The sequence below is a fragment of the Pongo abelii genome, chromosome 6, assembly GCF_028885655.2.
Source record: "Pongo abelii isolate AG06213 chromosome 6, NHGRI_mPonAbe1-v2.0_pri, whole genome shotgun sequence".
Lineage (NCBI taxonomy): Eukaryota > Metazoa > Chordata > Mammalia > Primates > Hominidae > Pongo > Pongo abelii.
In genome coordinates, this window is record NC_071991.2 from 113,466,296 (window position 1) to 113,481,904 (window position 15,609).

Consider the following 15,609-nt stretch of genomic DNA (forward strand, 5'->3'; position numbering starts at 1 on the left):
AGAAAAACGGATAGCACAAAAAATGGATAGCACAATAGAGTAACATTAGCACTTTAACAAATAAATCCCAACATTCCAATGGCTTAATACAATTGAATTTTATTTCTTGCTCATGCAACAGTCCAGCACAGGTGCTCATGGTCTGCTGCTGGGGCCAGGATGCATCTGTCTCATGCAGTCATATAGAGACCCAAGTTGATAGCTGTGATGTGTTCTCCAAAACATGGCTTTAGAGGTTGCCATGGACATCAACATCCAACTGACGGAAGAGGCAAGAGAAAGGATACAAAAACCACACCAGCTGTTTAATTACCTGGGTCCAGAAGTAACAGATGCCACTACCTCTCACACTCTATTAGTGGAAACTAGTCACATGGCCTCTCCTAACTGCTAGCAAGTATAGAAAAGTTGGTTTTGGCTGGGCGGCCACAAGACAAAGCTACTAAGAAAGACATAGCAGTAATTTTATGTTGTTAGCCATCTCTGCTATAAGCATAAGTCAAATAGAATTTTCATTTTTCTTAAGTCTTTGAGAAAAACATTGGGACAAACATTAACTGGAATAATGATATCCGTTAGGTATGAGCTTGATTGTTTCTAACTCATATTTCAAAATTACCAAGATATAGCAATTCAGGGAAGAAGAAAAAGGTTTAAAGACTGTGACATTCAGACTGCTATATTCAATACAGGGAAGATATTTGGTGATTTTTCTATCCCTTTTTCTTAAATGTACATTCTTCTGGGATTTAATAAAGTCACATTCTGATTTTTAAAAATAGTACTATTAATCTCACTACAGAGCTCTGAAAATAATAGAATCGTGCTGTTATATGACAGCAGTTATTGATTGTCCATTTTTTCCAAAGACACTGAGATCTATGGAAGAAATAAGGTTCATTATTTTTCATTTGTATTTAATGTAGCTGCAACAAAAGTTATATACTTCTTTATTATATATTTTGTCATGCCTATTAAATGCCAGTTATATAAGATGATTCCTGATCCAAACACACTGCTTTATGTTATTGGGATTAAAAGAATTAGTTAAAGCTTTAAGTTAAATTACTTTCGAATTCGTTTATGGCTAGGTACACATGAAATAAACACTCTACATTGTCTACAGTTGTAATTGCCAAGAAAAAGAGTATATTTTAGTAACAATTTGGCTAAGCGCCTCAAATTCAAAGTAATTCCACATTTAAATACTAACACTCAAACCTGAAAGTTGTCTTTAAACGCTTTATAAATTGTTTCTCTCTGGTGAGGGTTTTACGACTATGGGGTGGGTGGAAAGGGGAGGAAGGAAGAGAGACTGCCTCACTATAAGCTGATAACAAGGTTGCTAAAAATTGCTCTTATCAATGGTCTTTGCACTTAACTTGTTTAAATAAAAGAAAAAACTATGTGAGTCATCGTATTTTGTTCACTACAGCTTGGCAGGTCACCTTGTTCTAGCAGATAGAAACTGAATCAATATGGGAAGAGCCAGAATTTGGACAAGGTTCACCAAACATTCACACTGATGCCAGGTGGGCCAAGAAAAAGGGAATGTCCTGCTTCTGAGGTATCTAAAAATTTTTATTTTCAGTTTAAGTCAAGGGTTTTGTGTTGTGAAGGCAGAGCTTTGAATTTCTAATAGAAAAAGAAAAGCAGAATATACTCAGAAACTCCTGATTAAATTTATGGTCCTCTAATAATATTTTAACTTTAAAGGAGTCAGACGGCATTCTAGAAAAGAGCCCTTTGGTCAATGCTTTCCTATCTATAGTTTAATCAACCCTTCCATATATGTACATATTAAGCAAATTCAAATGACATTAAAAATAAGTTACATTTCCTATTCTAACCCCTGCCATTCATCCCACTTTCCCCCCATTGTCACACACACGCCCACTTCCACTTCTGCACATAGGAAGAAAGGGTGAATAAATGTCAGAATCAAGTAGAAAGATTAATCATAGGCTAGTTTTTACATTGTTTTATTCTGAGTCAGAATACGCTTTACAGGATATAGGCAAGCACTTGGAATATAGGACTCAGAACATAAGATGCTTCGTAGGACCCAGGCAAGCACAGCAATTAAATGGAATTCCACATTTTTAAGGAAAGCTTTTCACTTTTCTTCCTCTTTTTGTTTCTCTTTACTTTTGCAGCTCCCTTCAAAAGCCCTTTCTGTGAGACACATTTTTAACTACCATATTGTTCAATTTTAACAAGAGTTCAGGGTGAGGAAGGTTATAGCTGAGGCATTTACAAGGATTTCCTGTTTGTAGTGACTGCTTTTTCCTCTTTGGTAATGTGTTTTTCACATTTTTTAAGAGCTGCCTGTATGCATTAATATTACTTAATCTCCATCACCTTAAGAAACCATATGGGGCAGGGAGAGGATGACGGTGCTGGCTCTTTCCCTTTCTCAATGACTTGAGACACCTTAACCTTGCTTAACTTTTTCTAGAAAATGAAGATAGTAATACCTGCTCTGAATTGTAACAGAATTATTGTGAGGCTCAAATAAAATCTGTGTATTTAAGGAATCAATATGTAATAAAGATCTTGAAGTGTTAGTAGTCGATTATATCTGAGATACATTCACCAATATCCAAGGGGGACAGAGAGCTCCATAACCCGTGGGAAATGTAGTCCACTGACAATTTGTCCACACAATTAGAATACAAAATAGCATCCTATGCCTCAACTTTTTTACAGTCAAAGAAAGCATGAGGCATAAATAGTCCTGAAGGGATGTGGAGCCTGTTTGCTCTGCATATGATTTGCATATGCTCCTCTGGAAAGTCACCAGGCAAGCGAGTAATTATACAGTAATGATGTGGTTAAAAAAACAGATTGATCTAGTTTTATTATTATTGTTACAAAATAATACATATATTTTTGAAATTCAAACAATATTAAAAGTTACATTCCCTGTCCTACTCCCTGTCACTTACACCATTTCCCAGTTTCTGTTTTTAGTTCTGGTGGTTTCCTTTTTGCTCTCCACTGTGACTGATATACATTTCTACCTCTATTTTTTGATGACTCAAGTTTCGATAGTATCTTCTCACTCCCAATACAAGATATTCAGTACACACACTGGTCCCCCGCCTCCTTTTCTCTCCTGAGTTTCATTTTACGTGTGTATGAACACACAAACATGCTAACACACACGCTCACACAATCTTTTAGCTCTTGTATAGGTTCCTGAATTAATTGTTCAGTAGTATACTAAGCCTCAACTTCTGGTTTCCAATTGAGGCCCTGCATGTTGTCCAACACTAGCCCATCAGTGGGATTGTTTTACATTCAGGGCTGCTGCACTACTGCCTCCTTTGAGAACAGTGCCTCCTGGAGTTTAGCAGTGCACAGCCCTACAGATTAATGCAGGGGCCCTGATCATATTTGCATTTTGTTCCTGTATATGTTTAATCGATCTTTAGAATCTCATCTATAGTTGATTCATTATTGCTGGGAAACAAACGGCATTTACAAAGTCAAATTTTAGTAATGTTATTCATTATATAAATGAATAGTACCTTTCTCTCCATATCCTTTACAAAGTCTTCAAAAGTTTCTGAAATTTCACTAGGATAAGTTGGTGGATCTTTTTCTCACCCATTCAGTACTTTGTGGGCTTTTTCAAATGGCAGATTTGTGTCTTTTTTAAAACTCTGAATAATTTTCTTTTATTACATCTTTGATCATTTCCATCCCTCTGTTTTCCCTATTCACTCTTTCTAGAACTTCTTTTTCCATTTTTTAGTGATAAAATACACATACATAAATACTGTCTTAACCATTTCTAAGTATGCAATTCAGTGGTACTAAATACATTCATAATGTTATGCCACATAACCACCATCCATCTCCATAACTCTTTTCATCTTGTAAAACTGAAACTCTATACCCATTAAGCAATAACTCCACATTCCTCCTCCCCCAAACTCCTGGAAACAACTATTCTACTTTCTGTGTTTATGATTTTGAATACTCTAAGTACTTCATATAAAAGGAATCATGCAGCATTTGTGTTTTTGTAATAGGCTTATTTCACTTAGCACATCCTCAGGGTTCATCAATGTTTTAGCATGAATCAGAATTTCCTTCTTTTTAAGGCTGCATAATAGTCTGCTGTATGTATACACCATATTTACTTATCCACACATCCACTGATGGATACTTGAGTTTCTTCCATGGTTTAGCTACTGTGGATAATGCTGCTATTGTCATGAGTGTACAAATATCTCTTAGGGTTCTATCAATTATTTTGGGTATATACTCAGAAGTGGAATTGCTGAATCATATAATGATTCTATTTTTAATTTTTTCAGGAACTGCCATACTGTTGTCCACAATGGCTGTATCATATAAATTCTCATTAATGGTGCAAAGGTTTCAGTTTCTCCACATCCTCGCCAACATTTGTTATTTTCTATTTTATTTTGTTGATATTTGTCATTCTAATGAGTGTGAGGTGTTATCTCATGGTAGTTTTAATTTGCACTTCCCTAATGATTAGTGATGCTGAGCATCTGTTCACGTACTTATTGTCCATTTGTATATCTTGTTTGGAGAAATGTCTATTCAAGTAAAATTTGCTCATTTTTGAATCAGGTTGTTTGCTTTTTTTGTTGTAAGTTACAGAAGTTTCTATATATTCTAGATATTATATTCTGATAAGGGTATCAGACATATGACTTGAGAATATTTCCTCCCATTCTGTGGTTCACATTTTTACTCCATTGCTAGTGTCTTTTGATGTATAAAATTAATTTTAATGAAGTCAATTTGTCTATTATTTCCTTTGCTCTCTGTGCCTTTGGTGTCAAGTCCAAGAAGTCATTGTCAAGTCCAATGTCATAAAGCTTTTGCTCTATGTTTTCTTCTGAGAGTTTTATTAGTTTAGATCTTACATTTAGGTCTTTGATGCATTTGTAGTTAATTTTTGTATATAGTGTTGGGTAAGGGCCCAACTTCATTCTTTTCCATGGGAAAATCCAGTTTTCTGAGCACCATTGTTGAAAAGAGTATTCTTTCTACATTGAATAGTCTTAGCACCTTGTCAAAAATCACTTGATCATATGTGTTAGGGTTTATTTCTGAGCTCTGTATTCTATTCCATTAGCCTGTATGTCTGTCTTTGTGCCAGTGCCATGCTGTATTGATTTTTGTAGCTTTGTTGTAAGTTTTCAAATATAAAACTGTGATTTTTCCAGCTTTGTTCTTCTTCAAGATTGTTTTGTCTATTTGAGGTCCCTTCAGAATTCCATTTGAATTTTTGGATGAGTTTTTCTATTTATGAAAAAAAATCATTGGAATTTTGAAAAACATTGCACTGAATTTTTACATTACTTCGGAGAGCATTGACATCTTAACAATACGAAGTTTTCCAATCTATCCATGAACATGGGATGTGTTTTCATGTATTTATGTATTCTTTCTTTCAGTAACATTTTATAGTTTAGGCTGGGTGTGGCGGCTCACACCTCTGATGCCAGCACTTTGGGAAAGCAAGGCGAGAGGATTGCTTGAGATGAGGAGTTTGAGACCAGCCTGGGCAACATAGCAAGACCTCATCTCTACTTTGAAAAAAAAAAAAAAAAAAAAAGTTTTATAGTTTAACTTGTGTAACTGTACAAGTCTTTATGCAACTAATTTTTGCATGTTGGCTTTGTATCCTGCTGCTTTACTGAATTCATTTATTTGTTCTAACAGTTTTGTATGTGAGGTTAATCTTTAGGGTTTTCTACATATAAGATCATCTCATCTGCAAACAGAGATAAATTTACTTCTTCCTTCCAACTTGGATGCCTTTAATATTTTCTCTTTCTACCTAATGCCTTGGCTAGAACTTCTAATATTGTATTGAATAGAAGTGGTGAAAAGACATGTTTGTGTTTTGGTCTCAGAGCAAAAGCTTTCAACCTTGCACCACTGAGTATAATGATTACTTTGTTTAAATTATGGCTTTTATTATGTTGAGGTAGTTTTCTTCTATTCTTAATTTGTTAAGTGGCTTTTGTTTATCATAAAAGGGCACTGAAGTTAATCAAATGTTTTGTCTGCATCAATTAAGTATGTGTTTTTTTCTTCATTCTGTTAATGTGGTATAATGCATCGATTGATTTTCATGTGTTGAACCATCCTTAGATGCCAGGAATACATTTCACTTGGTTGCTATGTATATAATCCTTTTAATATGCTGCAGATTTTGGTTTGCTAGTAGTTTGTTGAGGATTTTTTAATCAATATTTACAATGGATATTGGTCTGCAGTTTTCTTTCCTTGTAGTCTCTTTGTCTGACTTTAATATCAAGTAAATGCTGGCCTCCTAAAATTAATTTAGAAGTGTTTCTTTTTCCTCAACTAAAAAAAGTTTGAGAAAGATTGCTATTATTTTTTTCTTTAAATGTTTGGTAGAATTTGCCTGTGAAGCCATCAGGTCCAGATTTTTTTTTTTTTTTTGGTGGGAGATTTTGAATATTGATTTAATATCCTTACAAGTTTCTATTCAGATTTTCTATTTCTTCATGATTTAGTCTTGGTAGGTTTCTTCTTGTTGCTAGGAAGTTGTTCATTTCATGTAGGTTATCCAATTTTTTGTAGTATAATTGTTCATAACACATTTATAATCCTTTTTATTTCTATAAAGTTGGTAGTAATGTCCCTACTTCTGATTTTGGTAATTTGAGTCTTCTCCCTTTTTTCTTAGTTTATCTAGCCAAATGTTTGTCAATTTTATTGATCTTTTTAAGTGATTAACTTTTGATTTCATTGATTTTCACCATTGGTTTTCTATTCTCTATTTTGTTTATCTCTGCTCTAATCTATTAATTCCTTACTTCCGCTAGTTTGGGCTTTATTCTTCTTTTTCTAGTTCTTTAAGTTGTAAAGTTAGGTTGTTGATTTGAGATCTTTCTTGTTTTACAGTGTAAGCATATATAACTATAAATTTTTCCCTCAGGATTGCTTTTGCTGTGTCCCCTAAATTTTGGTATGTTGTGTTTTCACTTTTATTGCTCTCTAAGTATTTTCTAATTTCCCTTGTGATTCTTCCTCTCAATAATGAATAAAACTAGGCTGGACATGGTAGCTCACACCTGTAGTGCCAACAATTTGGGAGGCCAAGAAGGGAGGACTACTTGATCCCTGGACTTTGAGACCAGATTGGACAAAATACTGAGACCTTGTCTCTACAAAAAATAAACAAAATTAGTTGAGCATGGTGGCATGCACCTTTAGTCCCAGCTACTTGGAAGGCTGAGGTGGAAGAATTGCTTGCGACCAAGAGGCTGAGGCTGCAGTGAGCCAAGATCATGCCACTGCACACCAGGTTGGGCAACAGAGGCAGACTTTGTCTCCAAAAAATAAAATAAAAAATAATGGATGAAACAACCAGACAGAAAATAAGTAAGGAAACAGAGGATTTAAACAACCCAATAAACCAACTAGATCTAATAGATAGATATATATATATATACACAGAACATTCTACCCAACAACAACATACACATTCTTCTCAATTGTATCTAGGATGTTTTTCAGGATTCACTACATATTAGGCTACAAATTAAGTCTCAATAGACTTAAAAAGATAGATATCTGATTAAGTGTCTTCTCTAATCTCTAGAGGATGAAGTTAGAAATCAATAACAGAAATAAAACTGGAAAATTCCACAGAATTGTGGAAATTAAACAACACACTCTTAATCAAGGTATTGAAGGCTCTATTATTATACTACTATATTTCTCCTTTCAATTTTGCCAGTTTTTATTTTATATATTTTCATGGTCTGTTATTAGGTGAGTAAATGTTTATAATTGATCTATCTTCTTGCTATATTAAAACTTTCATTAATATATAATGTTCTTTTGTCCCTTGTAAACTTTTTAAACTTAAAGACTATTTTGTCTGATGTTAGTATAGCCAGACTTTCTCTATGTTGGTTACTATCTGCATGAAATATCTTTTTCCATCCTTTCACTTCCAATCTATTTGTATCTCTGGATCTAAAGTGAGTCTTTTGTAGACAGCATATATTTGAATCATGTATTTTATTCATTCTGCCAATCTCTGTCTTTTGATTTGAGAGCTTATGCCACTTACATTTAAAGCAATTACTGTTAAGTAAGCACACACTTCTGTCATTTTGCTATTTGTTTTCTATAGGCCTTATAGCATTTTCATCCTTCACATCCTATATCACTATCTTCTTTTGTGTTTATTTTTTTGTAGAGAAACATTTAAATTTCTTTCACGTTTCTTCTGTTTGTTTTCTATAGCTACATTTTGTGGTTATCATGGGGATTACATTTAAGTTCCTAAAGTTGTAACATTCTAATTTGAATTTGTTCCAAAGTAACTTCAATAATACACAAAACCTCTGTTCCTTTAACAACTTCATTCTCACCCCTTTCAATTGTTGATGTCACAAAATTATGTCTTTATACATGATGTCCAAAATACATTAATAATTATTTAAATGGTATTAGTCTCTTAAATTATGTAAAAAAATTTGGATTTATAAGTCAAAATTACAATATTACCAGCTTTTAGAATTATTTTAATGTATTAGTCTTTTAAACCATGTAGAAAACAAAAGTAATAGACTATTGTGACAATAATATTAGCTTTTATAATTGCCTATGAATTTACCTTTATTGAGATATGTATTTCTTCATATGGCTTCACATTACTCTTCAGTGTCCTTTTATTTTATCCTGCAGGACTCCATTGAGTATTCTTGCAGGGAATATCTAGTTGTAATGAACTCCCTCAGCTTTTCTTTATCTGGGAATGTCTTAATTTCTCCCTTACTTTTGATGGATAATTTTGCTAGATATAAGATTCTAGGTTGACCTTTTTTACTTTTACTTTTTACTTTTTGTTTTACTTTTTACTTTTTTACTTACTTACTCTTACTCTTTGTTTTACTTTTAGCACTCTTAATATCTTGGCCCACTGCCGTTGGCCTTCAAATTCTCTCATGAAAAATTTGCTCATAATCTTATTGAGTAGCCCTCGTATATGGCAGGTTGCTTTTCTCTTGCTGCTTTTGTTACTAAAACACCAGGGGTTCAGTCTAGGTCCTGCTGCTCACTGCAAAAGAAAGCCGATCACTGAAACAATTAGTATTGCCAAGGAAGAAGGCTTTAATCAGGTGCTGCAACCGATGCGAGATGGGAGATGATATGGTTTAGGACCCAGTGGGAGGTAATTGAATTATAGGGGCAGGTTTTTCCTGTGCTGTTCTCATGACAGTGAATAAGTCTTATGAGATCTGATGGTTTTATAAAGAGCAGTTCCCCTGCATACACTCTCTTGCCTGCTGCCATGTAAGATGAGCCTTTGCTCCCACTTCACCTTCCACCATGATTGTGAGGCCTCCCCAGCCATATAGAACTTTGAGTCCATTAAAACTCTTTTTCCTTATAAATTACTCAGTCTCGGGTATGTCTCTATTAGCAGCATGGGAACGAATTAATACTGGACATCAGTCTCAAATCCATATGCTTGGCTGACTAAAATTAAGGGTTTATATAGCAGGGAAGAAATTTATGTGTAGGAAAACAGAAACTAGGGAGAGGTAAGAAAGCAATCATGATGATACATATACGTGTGTATATACATATATATACACATACACACAATATATAAAAGCCTGTACACACACACACACACATACACATATATTCTTGTTGTAGGCTGCCTTTGTCCCTGTTCTGGGCATAAACAGTCACTTTCTAATTGTCCCTATATATCTATATATGCAATTGTTTTTGAATGCCCCAGTCTTTAATGTTTGGCTCCAAAAATGGGAGAAAGAGAAAAATGAAGGGAGTAGAAAAAAGAGCTCCAGGTTATGAAATCCCCTAGAACTCACTTCAGCTTGAAGGGGAGGGGTTTGCAATAATGTAGGGAGGTGCGGCAACAGTAGCTGCCTGCCTCTTTGCACCTCTGTGATTAGCAGCATCAATCAGAGCACATATCCCCAATATTCGGAGGGCAGAGTCTTTTGTGCTAACCCTGGCCTCTGCATGCTGTGCGCAGTTTGCTCTAGGAAAACATGCATAGCTGCCTATCATGGGGTTGGGGATGTGGGGGATGTGGGGGATGTATAGCTGCTACTGTGTTAATGGCTGAAAATGACTGAAATTAACCACAATTCACTGTTCATGCCTTCCCTGAAAGTTGCAAGCCTTTAATAGACTCCATAGTTCCAAAAGAGTTACATTAGACAGAATTTGCCTATTTGATTGTTGTCTAGGTGGAAAGACAGATTTCTGGTGCTTTCTACTCTGCCATCCTCCCAGAATTCTCTTGTTCAATTTCTAGTGGATAGATAGATGGTCACTGTCCTGGATTATTTATATTTAACTTTCAAATCTTTTTTGCTGTATATTCTGAGATATTTAATTGTCTTTAACTTCTATTATTTCCCTTCACTTTTTAAATTTGGGCAACTATTTCTTTATTTCCAGGAACTCTTGCTTGTTCTCTAAGTACTCATTTTCTACAGCAGTCTAAGCTTATATACCTTCCAGATGCATCATCTAGTCAGAATTTTTTGAAGACACTGATAACCTTTTTTTAAAATTTCCCTTATGTATACTGTTTCCTTTCAAGCCATTTATTCTGCTTGTTCACTTTGATCATCCTATTTCCATTATTTCCTTTAATGAGTAGTGGTCCTTGCTTAGCCATTCATATTGGTTGGTAAAGGATTATGTAGCTGGCATGTGTTTTTTCTGAAGTTTTCTCTCTCAGTGGTGTGTGGCAGTCTTCACTTTAGGAAGGAATAGAGAAGAAAGTGATACCAACTGGCTTCCCAATCATCTCGCATTTTTGTTCTGGAATGCCAAGGCCTATATTAGAAGTTATAGTACTCCTTGAGAAGATTGTTGAATTTCTGTAGGGATAAATCTTCTGATTTAGATAGGGACTGGAGGAGGTGAGTGAAAAGCTAACATTAATTACACATTTGGCAAGATTTAAGCAATTCGATTAGCTGTTACACAGATAGTTCTTCATTAATTATTCTCTTCCCAGTTCTGACTGGCAGACCTGCTGCCAAAAAGATATGAAAACTCTACAAAGATCTGTCAGAAAGAAGAGCAACAGTCCTGAGGCAACCTTCTCTACTGCAAGATGTGGGCTGTTGCCAGCACCATTCTGGATCATCTACCAAAAAGCATTCAGCTGCTTCTGCCTTCTGGGAACAAATTTAAACTTCTGGTCTACTCTTAAGCACCCTTCACTCCTAAGGGGTTTTTTTCTTCAGGTTAATGGAATGGGGAAATGGGGGAGGAAAGAGGTAAATATACATTCTTACATATTTCATTTTCAATTGAATCGTAATTTCACCATCTTTTTCATCAAAGTTGAATACATCCTTTTTATTTCCAGAGTGGCATAAAAGGATGACCATGATTTATTATCCAAACCAGAACACATCTGAGGCTAACAATGGGTACCATTATTATTAGCCTAGCTAACAGGCATACTCCAGGACTGATATGAACAAATCAGGCTGCATGGACACACTACATACGTAAGTGCACACTAACTAGGTGCAGACTTATGGCAAAAAGGCTTTTAAGTCCAACAAAGAGACAAGCAAATAAGACAAGAGAAGTGTGAATTCTGTGAGGGGACATAAAATGCTTAACTACTACCTTGGGCACAATGCAACCAGGGTGTTTTACAAATAATGGAGTTACAGTCAGGTAGAACGACTCAGAGAATGGGTTGGAGAACAATGCCCATTTTTGTTACCTCAGTGGATAGCAGAAACTTTTCTGGGATATTATGTGTCAAGAACAATGGTAGAATGTTAATTCAATGGATTGGAGTTATAATTAGGGCACTGATTTTTCAACTGGGGTTAATTTGTCCACTCCCTCTTTACCACCGCCCCTGCTCACCACCAGGCACATTTGCAATGTCTTGAGATACTAGTGGTTGTTAACACTCGGAGTTACTGCTGACATCTGTGAGTAGAGGCCAAGGATATTATAATGCTAAACATCATAGAATGCACCAGGCAGTCCCCCCACAATACAAACAGGTTTTCAGCCCAACGTATCAATAGTGCTGAGGTTGAGAAACCCTAGGTTAGGGTTAGAAAACCACCTGGATACAGCTTTCAGAAGGCATTGAGCACGTCACCTGAGAATAACCAGTGACTAACCACAGTTTTCTCTTACATGGCTTCTTTCCAATATTTTCATACATTGGGTACAGCCTCCAAATGTGGAAGCTGATGACAGCTTCCTGAACCGAATAGTGAAGATATTTTTCCCAGTCTTTTTTTTTTTTCCTGTTTGTTCTTGTACAATCCATTTTTATTGAGAATACTTGGAAATACCAGATTTCCTTTACCTCCCTTACTTGAATTATATATAAAACAGAGATAATAAAGGTTGCCTTGTTTTATATCTCCATTTTGCTAAATAATACTATCATTCTTCTAAGTTCCCTCTCTGGCTTGGAATTTTGGAGCTATCTTTGATTTCTCTATTTTCCTTATCTCCATACCCACCTCAATAACCAATACCGTTGATTGCTTTCCAAAATATTCTCTGATTTCCAAAATATACTGTAACTTTCTTCTTAGCCTATTGACTTAAAGGTGGGAGGAGCCCAAAGTGTCCAGGTGGCAATTTTAACTTTTAGATTAATGGAATTGTTGTTGTGTCTCCTGGTGGCAGCGTTCATCCCTCTGGAGCGAAGACCTCTAGGCCAGCAGAATGCAATGTTGCGGGGACAGGAAGCAAAAATGTTGCTACTGGATCACTAGGGGTGATGGTGAGTGGTGCCACTTCCACTTCCACCCCTTGATTCCTGGACCCATGAATCCTGGCTATGGGAGAAACAGTACCATATATTGGAGGCTGATTCAGAGCATACACAGCCTTCTGGAGAACTTTGCCCCAAGCCTGCAAAGTATTGTCACCTAGCTGGCATTGTAATTGTGACTTCAAAAGGCCATTCTATCATTCCAGCTGCTTCAGCATGATGGGAAACATGGTAAGACCAGTGAATTCCATGAGCATGAGCCCACTGCCACACTTCTCTAGCTATACAGTGAGTGCCTTGGTCAGAGGCAATGCTGTGTGGAATACCATGATGGTGGATAAGGCATTCCGTGAGTCCACAGATGGTAGTCTTGGCAGAAGCACTGCATGAAGGATAGGCAAATCTATATCCAGACTAAGTGTTTATTCCAGTGAGGACAAAACTTTGTCCTTTCCATGATGGAAGAGGTCTAATATAATCAACTTGCCACAAGGTAGCTTGCTGATCACCCCGAGGAATAGTGCCATATTGAGGGCTCAGTGTTAGTGTCTGCTGCTGGCAAGTTGGGCACTCAGCCTATGTGACCAGGCATGTAGCCAGGTCAGCCTTGGTCAGTGGACCAGTCTTTTTTTTTTTTTTTTGAGACGGAGTCTTGCTGTCACACAGGCTGGAGTGCAGTAGCACGATCTTGGCTCACTGCAAGCTCTGCCTCCGGGGTTCACACTATTCTCTTGCCCAGCTCCTGAGTGGCTGGGACTACAGGTGCCCCCCACCACGTCCGGCTAATTTTTTTTTGTATTTTTTAGTAGAGACGGGGTTTCACCATGTTAGCCAGGATGGTCTCAATCTCCTGACCTCATGATCCACCCGCCTCGGCCTCCCAAAGTGCTGGGATTACAGGTGTGAGTCACCACGCCTGGCCAGACCAGTCTTTTAAGTGGAAACTCAACCCAATAAAAGTGTGATACTCATAAAATTAATCACGATCCCTTCAGCTTCAGTCATCTCCAACACAAGAGTTATACATACAAAAATCCCTTGCATGACAATGAAGTCACTTTTAAGAGTATATTTGAAACTTTAAGTCAAAGCATTTGTTTCTATAGAATTATGAATTGAGTAAACTGATATACTAATTTTAACTTAAAATTTAACCATCATAGTTGTAGTAGAAATAATGACCACAGAAGTGGGTTGACATGATTTATGAGAATTTGGGAGGGTTGTCTTTTAATACAGATGAATATTAGAATGAAGCTTTATCCATTCTGATATAGTTAGTTTACCAAGTTGTTACTGATTATTGTAACATTTTAAATTCAGGTCTCCTGACTTTCTCTCAGTATATAATCTTCTATGCAAAAGTTGTAAATATTTGGAAAAATTTTTCCTTTGCTTTTTGGAACTTCCTGGAAATTCTTTTTTCCAAATATTTTTGATCCACAATTGGTTGAATCTACAGGTGAGAGATCTTTGGATACAGAGGGCTGACTGTCTCCACTGTATGCCAATTAAATACTGAAAAGCATTGAAAACTAGTTTTTTTGCCCTAAGGATACTTGCTGGCAGCACTTGCAAATGTAGCATTTACCTAGAGATAACTTCGCCACGAAATATCACGCTTTTATTATTATGTTCACATCACTCTAGTTTATTGGCTTTGGAAACAAAAGGCATCATTCTGTTAATAGTATTCTGTAGCGGTATCCCCATTTACAAAATATAGTAATGCTTGATCGCTGAAAATGTCAACTCCTAGACAACATAGCATTCTTGTGCATGATGTAAACATTGTTCTCGAACAGTTGTTGACTGAAGATTCATTTGATAAATCTGATTTTTTTGAAATAGATAATTTTGATGATCCAGATGATTCTGATCTTAGTTCTGTTTTGAAATAACCCCATGGAGAGTTTTTATATTTTATTTTCACTCTGAAAATCAGTCAGATTTCCTTCAGCCTCAAAGACCATGTTTAGGTAAAATTAAATGAGCACTGGCAGAGATCTGCCCTTTTTTTTTCCAAACGGGAAAAGGGTTAAAAGGGAAGAACAATATTATTTTCTTTACCATTTTTGGCTATTTGGAAAATGATTAGGTTCTCAACTACAACACAATAGTTAAGGAAAGGCAGAGCGCTGATGTGTAGAGAAAGGCAAGGAAAAAAAAAAAGATGAGGATAGTAAATGATAGAGGAGGTCAGGTGGCAACTAGAGGGTGGGAGGAGCAGTTCTAAGAGTACTTATACAACAGAGACACTCAGGGGTGTGTGTGTGTATGTGTGTGTGTGACTTCTCTGCAAGACTTAGTGTCAGAAACTATAAGAGAAGAAAGCATTTCTTATGTTACTAGTTTTCCAAGTAATGAAAACCTTTAAATTTCTCAGCTCTCTTTATTTTGACAAATTTTGGTGGCAATCTTCGTGGGGATTAGGGGAACACAGATAACTGTGTTTTAAAAACACACACACACAAGTTATAATTTAATCTTCCTTGATAACAGTGGCACATAACTTTACCTATCTTGCCTTCCATTATGCTATAACGCAGAGCACGATTCCATGCCTTCTTTCCATTTTAATGCTTTTCCCTTGCTATTAAGTTGTCAGTTCTCAAATCTGTCTGCTGCTGCCAGAATGCCTGCCTCTAATTCACTTCTAATCTTTTTTGGGGTTGAAAAATAGATAACTGAGCTGGCTAAGAGTTATGTGTAAGATACATTAGATTCAAGGCAGCGAATTTTAGAATAAGGGCCTAGACCCAGCCTCTGAGCTTCTCAATAGCCATTCTGGTGTGTGGCACTCTTTCTTGTCT

General features: G+C 36.2%; 1 long non-coding RNA gene across 2 annotated transcripts in view; it reads left to right on the forward strand.

The window, feature by feature from the left end:
- Positions 1-11,738, forward strand: part of LOC103889354 (uncharacterized) — a 72,564-nt gene extending 60,826 nt beyond the window's left edge. For both annotated transcript variants that reach the window (XR_008527197.1, XR_008527198.1), the window contains 2 exons: positions 1,436-1,567; positions 11,048-11,738. This is a non-coding gene — a long non-coding RNA (uncharacterized LOC103889354). The remainder of the gene's footprint in view (positions 1-1,435; positions 1,568-11,047) is intronic.
- The last annotated feature ends 3,871 nt before the right edge of the window (positions 11,739-15,609 follow it).